Source organism: Ambystoma mexicanum, chromosome 2q, assembly GCF_040938575.1.
Source record: "Ambystoma mexicanum isolate Mex_15411 chromosome 2q, UKY_AmexF1_1, whole genome shotgun sequence".
Lineage (NCBI taxonomy): Eukaryota > Metazoa > Chordata > Amphibia > Caudata > Ambystomatidae > Ambystoma > Ambystoma mexicanum.
This window is the reverse complement of record NC_090924.1, coordinates 184,447,892-184,460,382: the sequence shown is the minus strand read 5'-3', so window position 1 is coordinate 184,460,382 and position 12,491 is coordinate 184,447,892.

Sequence of the window (12,491 nt, the reverse complement as noted above, 5' to 3'; positions counted from 1 at the left end):
GGCAATACGACTTATGTCCCTCCAGAACAGGTATGTTCTCGATCTCATCACAGCCGTGGAGGGTGGCATGTGCACAACAATTGCATCTTCTTGCTGCACATACATATACCCACCCACAATGAGGAGAATGGAACCCTCACAGAGGCCATAACCACCTAAACAAAACTGCACACATAAATGCAGGAAGAGCTGGAAGAGATTGAGGATGATGACTGGTTTTCATACTTGTTCTTATGGATACCCATATGGTTGGCTAACACATTCAAAATATGAATTGACATCCTATTACTAGTACTATTTGCCTTCTGTATTTTGAGAATTGTAATAAATGGCAGTAGAAATGCTGCAAAAGGGGCAGTACAAATGAAAATAGTAACACTTGGATGTTCATATGCATATGTATACCCAAACAGGTGAGACACCCCATGGACCCTCACAATTACACTGAGCACTGGGTATATTTTGATTCAAAAGGGGAATGCTGCTGTATGAACTGGGGCGTGGAAAAACATGTTAGACATGCAGGCTACTTGAGGGGCTGGCTAAAATATGAATACCCTAAGAGCCCCATGTGAGGGAGGGTAAGCAGAAGAATGTGATCAAGGACAAACAGAGGGGGGATTGCTTCGAGGCAGATGAATACAACATTCATATCTACTGCCCCTCCTGTGGCCCAATACTGCACTGGTTTGAGTAATACAAATATGTGGGATGAGCAATGATTTATGTCAGGGAGCTGATGGAGAGAAGGTAGGAATAGGGCAGTGCAAGAGAAAGGGTTTTAGGAGGGCCTAGTTACCTTCTCTAGGGTTGGTATCGGTGGAGGTAGGAAAGTAGACGAGAATTAGGCTATATAATAGGTGATGTCAATAGGGTAAAGGACTTTTAGAAGATAATGTTATCTTGGTAATGAATATGAATGAGGAGTGATATTCAGAATGAGTATGACAGAGATTAAGATATTGTTATCAGAAAGGGAGAAGCCAAATGAAAGGTTTGTGAAGGAGCGGTGAGATCAATATTAGATACAGGAAAATGCCTCCTTTTCATGTGGAGTGGTTATGGATAAAGGTAAGGGAGTGCTCACTAATTATAGCATTGCATTTAAGTTGCTGTCCAGCAGACCGGTGGTTCAGATTGGTGTCACGCATTAGAATGAGATGATTACTAGGAGGAAATGTGTGTAGAAGTTGTAGAAGTAGATATACATCATCAAAGAAAGAGGTTATGGGACCTGGGGTCACTCAGATAAATACTAGTGATGGGGATGGGTAGGGGAGATTACCATTGAGACATTTGAAGGGAGAACAGGTGAAGTCTCCTAGGGAAAGGAAAAAGGGAAGTGGGTTGTGTGTCATGAAACCAATGGCTCCAACTGAGGAGCAAGAAAGTGAGTAGAGGAGGTGGAATCAAAATGCAGCAAGGGTGACTGTGTCACTAGGAGATAGCTAGGTTTAAGTAATGGCAAAATTGGCATAAGATAGTCCGTGGAGTGTCAGCTGGCTGAGGTAAAGGGGATTAGTTGCTGATGGATTGAACATTCTACTAACCTGGGACAAGTTTTAGACGGGAAGACTTATAGGGAGAAAATATTGGATGCAGAAAGTTGAGGAGGTAGATTAGTTTACAGAGCGAAAGAAAATGGAAGTATTTGGGTGTAGAAATGCACATATTCATGGTCGAAGGGGAATAAAGTGGAAGTATAGGATTGGGATGCATTAAATTGTTGAACATGGGCGAAGGCATTGATTGCATAAAAAAGATTAGAAATAGGAGTAAGAAGATAGGCCCAGCATGGTAGATAAGCGGTGTTTGGAAGTAGTAGCGGACAAGGAACAGTGAGGATAGAGGATAAGAAAAAGGGCAAGACCAGGCTAATAGGCAACAGGTTTGTGATATAATAAGAACACTATGCTCACTTGTTCTAATATCACTTGATCAACTTGCTCAGGCTCAGTCATGCTAAGATGGGAGAAGATGAAGGAGCAAAACCCTGGCCAAAGGGATGGCCATCAAGGAAAGGTTTTTGAGTGGATGCAAGGGTAAAAAGTTCCTTTGTTGTTCAGTGGATGTACAGAGGATGTGATAGGCATGGTAGGAAACCACACAAGGTCAACAGTTGATCTTCTGGACCTCACTCCAGTTCATCGCGTGGAAGCAGAAGAGGGCAGGAGCCCTCCCCATCCCACAGCTGCAGGAGCAGTCTGCTGGAACCCCCCGCCTCCCGCCTCCCACCTCCCATACGACGACCACACTGCACAGAATACAGCATCCGAGGCATCCGGATACTAAAGGTACCCCTTGACCCTGGCCGTACCTGCAGCCTGCTTCTGCTGCATCTATTCTTGTTTCCCGCATTCCATCTTGAAATAATTTGAATTGGTTCGGCATTGACGCCTGACCACAAAATGGCCGGCGCAATGCGGCGTCAAAACGAGGCTGAACCTCGTTGCTAGGCCACAGGAAGCTTCTTTATCCAATCGGCGCCACCAACAGGCGGAAGCCGGCCTGCGGAGGAAGGCCATGGATAAAGGCTTCTGTTTGCCACTTTTAGCCGCGGAGAGTGGCGGCCCCCTAACCAATTTGGGTAAGCTTAATCGCCTTCATTATCACGCCTGCAACCTTTGTTAAATCCTTCCCTACGTTTGTGCTCCACATCCACAATATACTGTATGTGGGCCAGCAGCGTCCATAGGAGCAGGAGCACCTTTCCCCTTGCTACCGGAGCAGCCCACCACCAACTTCCTGCAGTCCCGCATCCCGTCACCCACAGTTAGGCGGGAGATCTTTTACCGCTACCGAGGGTAACTCCTTTACTCCTGATGCTAAGACACTTGTGTTGCCCGCATTGCTGAATGCATGACTCCCCTCTGCCGCACACCTAATCATTCTACTGCCGCTTTGTGTGTACAAAGAGTACACAACTACAAGATGGCCGCCGCCTGATTGCACCTCGGACTTGATGATCAGCGCTGCCCTATTTGGTCCACCCAGCCAGCCTATCTACCCCACCTACCTTAGGGGACCTGCAGGCGGGAGCCGGACCCACGCCTGTTTGCCTAACTCTCTGGTAAGGAGTACCTGCTCATACCACGTGCAGCTCCAGCACCACTTCCCCATCCTTGTAGACTCATTATTACACAATGAATGATGCTCACCCTGCCTAAACATCAGACTCACATATACGCTGCACCATCTGTATAATTGCCCGCCTTGAGTGCCCCATGCTACCAGTGCATAGCGACTCAGTAGTCCATTGTTTTATGCTATAAATGTTTAGGCACTCGCCCATCTTTAGGTGAACCCCCACTGTTGAAATTGCACCTGCCTGTTTGCACATTGCATTTTTTGCCTACCAGTGCTTAGACTTAGCATGCTAGTATCCTCAATGTTTAGCGTGTTTTTGTAAACCTGCACCAAAATCGAATTTAGCTGCCATGACATTTTAGACTTAGCATGCTAGTATCCTCAATGCTTAGAGTGTTTTTGTAAACTTGCACCAAAATCGAATTTAGCTGCCATGACATTTTAGACTCAGCATGCTAGTATCCTCAATGTTTAGTGTGTTTCTGCCAGCTCATCAACTACCAATTGTTGTGCCTGACTTGATATTGCCCTATACTAACTGGCACCAGACTACTATTTCTGCTGCCACAGTAGCCGCCAGACCCTACCTGATGCTAGTCGCTGTACCCTCCCACTATCACTGTAGCCACAACAGCCCTACCATATAATAGTCGCACCACACTACTGTTGATTATCCCTAATCAAAATCGTAAAATGTACCTAGGCAAGAGCCAAACAGCCAACCCACTGTACCTCCTCATACCTTTATTACACCTTGCCATTTATACTGCTGTCACAACTATGTACCCTGCTGAAAATGCACCTTGTCCGACCACAGAAAGAAACATCAGGCTACGAGCCAGACTTCCCCGCCTCTACGAGCCCATCTACCATAACAAGAGACCCACCTCGCAAAATCCTAACCAAACCCCACCCTACCATAACAGCACCTAACCCAAACTTATACCTATAACAACCCAAAACACCCCCAACACTGCCACTATATCTGCAGCCTTAATCAACGCTAGATCGCTAGTGGCCCATGCCACAGAAATAGCAGACACCTTATCCACAAACAACCTCGACCTCCTGGCAATCACCGAATCATGGCTGCACGATCAGCAGGCCCAACACTTTCAATAGCCATCCCAGAAAATTACCAAATAATCAGAATGGACAGGCCCAACAACAGAGGAGGTGGCCTAGCCATCATAGCTAAAACAAACCTCGAGCTAAGACTACTGCCTCAAGCACCTCTCAAATCCTGCGAGCTCCTCACAGCCAAATTGCCCATCTCCAAATGCTGCACCCTAACCATTTATCTAATATACAGGCCACCTGGCCCCACTGGCTCATTCGAAGCAGACCTATCCAGCACCTCCCAAATATTATTGCTAGGCGACCTGAACCTTGGGTTAAATGACCCTGATGACAAAGCAGCACAAGCTATAGCCAATATGCTAGATGAACACGGCCTAATCCAAAGAGTGCGTACCCCTACCCACAACAAAGGTAGGACCTTGGATTGGATTACCACCCTGAACTGCGACACGCTCATCACCAAAACCTCTCCCCAACAATGGACAGACCATCACCTCATTAATTTCACACTATCACTCAACAAATAAGTCATCAAAGAAAAAATCATGGCACCTCCACTGCCCACTAGAGCCAAAAAAAACATAACCCCTGACAACCTCCTACCACTACTACTGCCTACCCTCAATGCTCTTCCCGACAACCTAAATCCAGAATGTCTAGTAGAAAACTACAACAATGCCATAAAGAAAGGACTAGACATCATTGCCCCTCTTAAACTGCAAAAGAGCAAACAGCAACTTAAACTCTTTGCGACCAAATACAAAAAAGAAATCCTACTCACTAAAAAGAATCTCTTCAACGAAAGAATCGAAAAATCTAGCTCCAACACCAGGGAAATATTTGCTATACTAAGGGAACTAGAATCCCCCATACCCCCACCAGACAACATAATCAAGGACAAAGTATGGTGCACCAGCGTCCAAAACGCCCTAACTAATAAAATCAAAACTCTCCAAACCAAAATTGCACAAAAAAAAGACTCCCTCACCACTAACGAAGCACCTCCCAGCAACCAAGCTAAAGCAACCGACCCACTAGGCCCGAATCCCTTCAGGCTCACCAAAATATCTATCCCAGAAACAGAAAGAGTTATAGCCTCACTTAAACCATCAAACTGCAAAGGCGACAACTGCCCTCCCCAAATAATCAAGGATGCGGCCAGGGACCTAGCCCCTTTTATAATCAAACTGATCAACGCATCCTTCTCCTCCAACACCATACCAAGTAACCTCAAAGAATCTTGGGTCCTGCCTCTCCTCAAGAAGCAAACCCTAGACCCTGCTATTCCCACCAATTACGGGCCCATCACCACGGTGCCGTTCCTGTTAAAGATAATAGACAGAGTAGCATACCTGCAAATTCAGCAATATCTTGAAACTCACAAACTACTAGGCGCTCGTCAATCGGGCTTCAGACCAAAGCACGGTACTGAGACAGCCCTAATCGATCTTAAAACCCAGATCAACAAGATTAACGACAAAGGGAACACCGCCATGCTACTCCTCCTCGACCTGTCGGCAGCATTCGACCTGGTGGATCACGCAGTCCTGTGCGAACACCTGGCCTCAGCTGCCCACTTCTCGAAAGAGGCCATAGCCTGGATCCAATAATTTTTGGACAATCGAACTATGAGGGTCTTCTCCACTCTAGCCTCAGCAGACTCCATCAAAATAACCTGCGGGGTACCCCAGGGCTCCTGCGTCTCCCCCACCCTCTACAACATCTTTACCAAGCCCCTATTTGACAAGTTGGACAGACTGGGTGTCTCTTACACAAATTATGCAGATGACACCCAGATCCTCATACCCCTTTCGGGCAACTTCGACTCAGATACGGCCCTGGTAAACAAAATATATCTCATCATTCAGGCATGGATGGCCACACACGGCTTATGCCTGAATGATGAGAAAACCAAAATCCTGCTCCTCTGATCCAACACCAACATAAAAAAACTCATCCCCAAATATAAGGCCTTCAACATTGATGGCAACACCATCACAGTGGCCAAAACAGTGAAAACGTTAGGCTTTCACCTAGATACAACCATGTCACTAAAAAAACAAGTCAACTCACTAGCATCCTCTACCGCCTACACATGCAAGCTAATCAGGGCAAGCAGAGCCTTCCTCACCCAAGCTAGCTGCATCATCATCGTCAATGCCCTAATACTATCCAGACTCGACTATTGTAATGCCATGTACCTAGGAGCCAACAAATGCATAATCAACAAACTACAGACATTACAAAACAAGCACTCAGAACAGCCCTTAACCTACCATCCAAGGAACATATCTCCAACAAAAGGAGAGAAAGCAAATGGCTCAAAATCTCCGACCGCATCTCTCTTAAAACAGCATCACTCACTTTCAAATGTTTAAACAATGCAGCCTCCCCCCTATCTCGCAGCCAGAATAGCTAAAAAAACCTCCACCGCCCCACCAGATCGATTAACTCCCACTGCCTGCAGGTACCCAAATTCAGACAAAAGAAAACCAGTGGCAGTAGTTTCCCTGTCTTGGCAGCCCAACACTGGAATGCCCTCCCACTCAACATTAGGACAGACCAATCCTACTACTGCTTCAGGAGAAACACCCTCACCTGGTTACGGTCCAATGATCCCCATTACTAAGCCCTCCCACATGCCTATGCCCTCAATCAAACCTGACCGCCTCTTTGCACGCATCACATATGTAAATATGTAAGCAATTTATTTTCTATATGTATATATGTACAGTCCACACAATGTAATGTTATACCTCTTATTCATGTATGCCTTATCCTGTAACCAAGTTTTTATGTAATCTTACCTTCCCGTTCTCTGTCTGCTCCCTGTTACCTCTGGGTTTTGTGCGCCATACTAAATAAACAAACAAACCAACAAACAAACAGGAGCTGTCAACAGCTCTCTGCATACCTAACCGCTGTCACCTGTGAACACCCATATAAACTAGCACCACTCCTAGGTATAACATTACAACACCTACACTGCTACTATCATGCAGATACTGTTACTGTCATTATCTGCAAACTATTTCTACTGTGGAAACTGAATTTAGGCATTCCATGAAAGTGTTTTCGTTTTTGCCATATCTGCTAAAATTGCATCCAGTTGTCAGCACATAGCATCCTAACCTTGTGGTAATTGAATCTAGACATAGCATGCAAGTGATACTTGCCATATCTGCTAAAAGTGCATCCAGCTGTCAGCACATAGCATCCCAACCTTATTGTGGTAACTGAATTTAAGCATAGCATGCAAGTGATTTTTGCCATATCTGCTAAAAGTGCATCCAGTTGTCAGCACATAGTATCCTAACCTCATTGTGGTAACTGAATCTAGGCATAGTATGCAAGTGATTTTTGCCATATCTGCTAAAATTGCACCCAGCTGTTAGCACATAGCATCTTAGCCTTATCGTTGTAACTGAACCTAGGCACAGCACGAAAGTGATCACTGCCCGCTCCACTAAAACTGCAACTTGCTGATAGCATAAACAACTGCTGCCTACACAGTCTCCTGAAACTCACCCGTTCTATGGAAACTGAGCGTGACTGCCTTTGAATCCAATAACCCTAGGACACTCTAACTGTCCACTTTGCCTAACTAACCGGCCCAACATGAGCAAAAATCAAAAGACCCAGACCCTCCTAATTACATTTGGTCTCCTCACCATCATGGCGTTTGCTACTACCACAACACAGAACAAGCCCTCCCAAGGACAGAAACATGAGACTTAGGTCTAGACTGCCCCGCATCTATGAACCAAAAAGAAACAACACTAACAGCTCTACTAGACACACCACCATTACCCAACCTAATGACCCTCTGCCCATGAGAACACAGGCAACTAAAGCTAATACCCAAAACTCTGCCTACGCTCGTACTTCTATAAAGAATCACATGAACCAGAATACCCCTTCCACAAAACACCCACCTATATCTAAACCTAATAGCACCCTGACACTAACTGGGTCACTCATCAATGCCAGATCAATGATGGCCCACGCTACCGGAATTGTGGACATTCTATACAATGAGAACCTGGACATACTGGCCATAACGGAGACTTGGCTCCATGAGGCAGCAGGATCAACCCTTATGTTAGCTATACCTGACAGCCACCAGATACTCAGAGCAGAAAGGCCCAATGCCAGAGGTGGCGGCCTAGCCATCATATCCAAAACCACCTTTCCCATCAGACTGGCTACCTCACCACCTTGCTCATCATGCGAAATACAGCCAAACTGTTGCTTTCCAATAACCGCACGCTAACTATCCACCTGATATACAGGCCCCCTGGACCACTAGGTACCTTCGAAGATGACCTAACTAGCCTCATAGCCAACAGTATGAAAAACCACTCACAAACACTATTGCTGGGAGACTTTAATCTTGGCTTCAATGATATAGATAACAAACACGGCCAATCAATAGCAGCCCTGCTAAATGATCTCGGACTCACTCAAAATGTCCTCTCTCCCACCCACATTAAAGGTAGGACCCTCGACTGGGTAGCCGATCTAAACTGCAATATCGCCATTACTGATATCGTACCTCAACTGTGGACAGATCACTACTTAATAACATTTTCTGCCACATTAGATCTCCTCAGCCCCAAAACCATCATCATGGCACCCTCCCTCCCCACCAGAAGTAATAAGGACATTACTGCGGAGAAACTTATCCCCCTACTCCTTCCCTCTATTAACGAACTGGAAAGCAATACCGACCCCGACACACTAGTAAATACCTTCAACAAAGTAATGACCAAGGCACTGGAAACTATCGCACCTGTTAAACTGCGCAAAGGCAGGCAGGAAGCACATTTGAATGCCTGGTTTACTCCCCATCTCAAAGCTTTAAGATTACAAAAAAGAAAGCTCCAATCCATCTGGTGCTGTTCCCCCACCGACGCTAATAAGGATAATCTTACGGAACTACCAAAACTCTATAAAAAAGAAATAACTAATACTAAAAAGAATATTTTCAATGACAGAATTGCAAAAGCCAAATCCAACACTAAGGAACTCTTCTCTATCCTGCGCAAAATGGAATCCCCAATCCAACCGATAGACAATGACCCCAAGGAGAAGGTATGGTACACAAACATACAAAATGCTCTATCGAATAAAATCTCCTCTCTCCAACTCAAAATAGCTAACAAAAAGGCCACACTGCCCCTCTATGACCAACAAATACCTCAACTCACTGAGACCAGAACAACTCCACCCTTCTGTTTCAAGACTATCTCCATAATTGACACAGAAAAAGTCATACTCTCCCTCAAACCCTCAAACTGCAAGGGCGACAACGGCCCAGCGCAAATAATAAAGGATGCAGCTAGGGACCTAGACTCCTTTATCTCAAAGCTCATAAACTCCTCCTTTAAATCAAACACTGTACCTACCAATCTGAAAGAATCCTAGGTCCTCCCCCTACTTAAAAAACAAACCCTTGATCCCACCATCCCAACTAACTACAGACCCATCACTACCGTGCCCTTCCTCCTTAAGGTCCATGACAGAGTTGCCTACCTACAAATTCAGGACTATCTGGAAGCCAACCACCTGTTAGGCTCACAGCAATCTGGCTTTTGCCCCCTCCATGGCACTGGAACAGCTTTGTTAGACCTAAAGACACAAATCGAGGAGCTGAAGGTAACGGAAAAACAGCTTTGCTACTTCTACTGGACCTGTCGGCAGCCTTCGATCTGGTGGATCATGCAGTCTTATGTAACCACCACAGGCTTGCCGCCAGCTTCACTGGGGAGGCCATAGCCTGGGTCCAATCCTTTCTAGCTAACCGCACCATGAGAGTCTTCTCCACCTCAGCTGCCACTGACCACATCAAAATAACCTGCGATGTCCCACAGGGATCCTGTGTCTCACCCACCATGTACAACATTTTCACCAAACCGCTGTTCACCAAGTTGGATAGACTGGGTGTCACCTACACTAACTAAGCAGATGACACCCAGATCCTCATTCCCCTTTTGGGCAACTTTGAAGCGGACTCTGCCTTGGTGAATAAGATATACATCCTCATTCAAGCATGCATGGCGTCACACTGCCTCTGCCTAAATGACGATAAAACTGAGATACTGATCTTAGGTTCTGAAGCTAACCTTAAGAAACTAAGCCCAAACTAGGCCTCCTTCAACATTGATAACAATATTATCAAGGTGATGCCTGTGGTTAAAACTCTAGGATTCTATCTGGATTCCTCTCTCACCCTCAAGAAGCAAGTCAACATCCTTGCCTCCACAACAGCTTATACCTGCAAACTAAGCTGAGCCTCTAGACCGTTTCTCTCTAGTACTAGCTGTATTACAATCGCCAACGCTCTCATAATGTCTAGATTAGATTATTGCAACGCCCTGTATTCAGGAGCCAACAAACACATCATAGACACAATTCAAGGGCTGCAAAACAACGCCTTGAGAGCAGCGTTGAATATCCCCAACAGAGAGCACATTACTAAATTCATGAAAGAGGCCCACTGGCTAAAAATAAAGGATAGAATCTTCCTTAAAACAGTTGCTCTCACCTCCAAATTCCTGAACAGTCTAGCACCTCCCTACCTCTCAGAAAAAATCACTAGGAGAACAGCCACCCGCCCCACAAGATCTGCCAATGCATGCTTGAGATTCCCAGATTTAAACGCTCTACTGCTGGAGGAACCAGCTTCCCAGTTAAAGCTGCGCAATCATGGAATATGCTTCCACCTGACCTCAGACTTGAACAACTATACCCAAAATTTAGACACAAGGTACTCAAATGGTTGCACACTAATGAATCATAACCAGACATAAACTTCTGCATTGACTTACACTGTATTGTATGTAGGAACGCATATGTAAGTGTTCCTTGACACACAAATGATATGCTCTGTATTGCATTTATGTATGTATGTATCTGTTTGCATATGCCTGTGATATGCACTGTAACTAAGCTATAAGACTACTTGTACTGCAGCGCCCTGCTACCTAAGGGTTTGGTGCGTATAATCAAAAAAAGAAACAAACAAACAAACAAAAAAACACAACCAGGGCATGTAAGAAAACAAGAGGGGACCTGTTGCTAGCAAACTCACCTTAATAGGAGCAGCCACCACTTCCCGCGAAGCATCTCTCCAGCCTGGGCAGATGGTAACATAGACTGACAGAGTGGGTGAGAATCAAGAAAAGTTCATGTAGTGGATTCTTGGTTGAAAAGTTCTTTAGGTGCTTAGTGGATGAAGAAAGAGGGAGCCTGTGTGGTAGAATGCCACGGGGAGGAAGTGGGGAATCTTCTGGGCTTCAAGTACCAATAATTATCAAACAAAAGTGTGATTGAGTTAACTTAGCTCTGAGATGGACTTATATAATAGTGTGCATGAGAATGATGGATCCATCGAATGGCAAATCTAATCACAGAAAATGTGTGAAAAAGCTGATATTTTTCATTAACAGATGTCTCATGTAATAAGGCTGAAACGATATTGATGCCACGATTCGAAAATCTCACTTTAAGGCAACACACATTTCAGATATACAAAAAAATCCCACACTGACATTAGCTTTTAAATGTCCAAGTTTAAAAGTGAAATGACTAATACTTTGCATGAATAGCCACATAGCACTTGCATTGAAGACATTGGCCATTTGAAAGCATAGCTAGACCAAACAGCAACCGGGGTGTTCAATACAGAAAACAAAATGAAGAATGGGATTTCTTTTAATGTGAAACTGATTACTGAATGCAAAAACCTCCACCACTGGGATTCAGACCCCTCCTGTTCAGTCAAGCCTATGGATTGTTCCCACTTTCTAGACTTCTTTCCGAGATTTAGCAGAAGTCTTGGAATTGTGATAAGACTGGGATGTGCAGAGCCTTGGTTCCTTCTCAATGCAGGGCGAATGTGGTCGTGAAGGACAGGAAAGGCAAACCACTGGCGTTGCACAAACCCAATGGGTGAGAGATTCTGAAAACGTACTTTTTTGATGCAATGACACGACATACTGCAGAATGCAGGGATCACCCAGAGCATTGACTAAACACCCACCTTATATGCAAAGTGTATACGGTGATAAAAATAAACTAATTTTCGGGACGGATGAAAATATCCCACTGAGGAAAAGTGAAGAGTTTATTGCAAGGGAAGAAAGTGAGTACTCGCATGGGTCTCCTATTTTGGAAGTAGACAAGAACGCAACAACATAGCACACTAGGCTCAAGACTGCCACGCACTGCTCTTGAAAAACAAAATGAGGTACACATAGTTACCGCTCCTCTTCCTATTGAGGGAGTGTTGATAAATCAAAGGATGCACGTATTATGATATG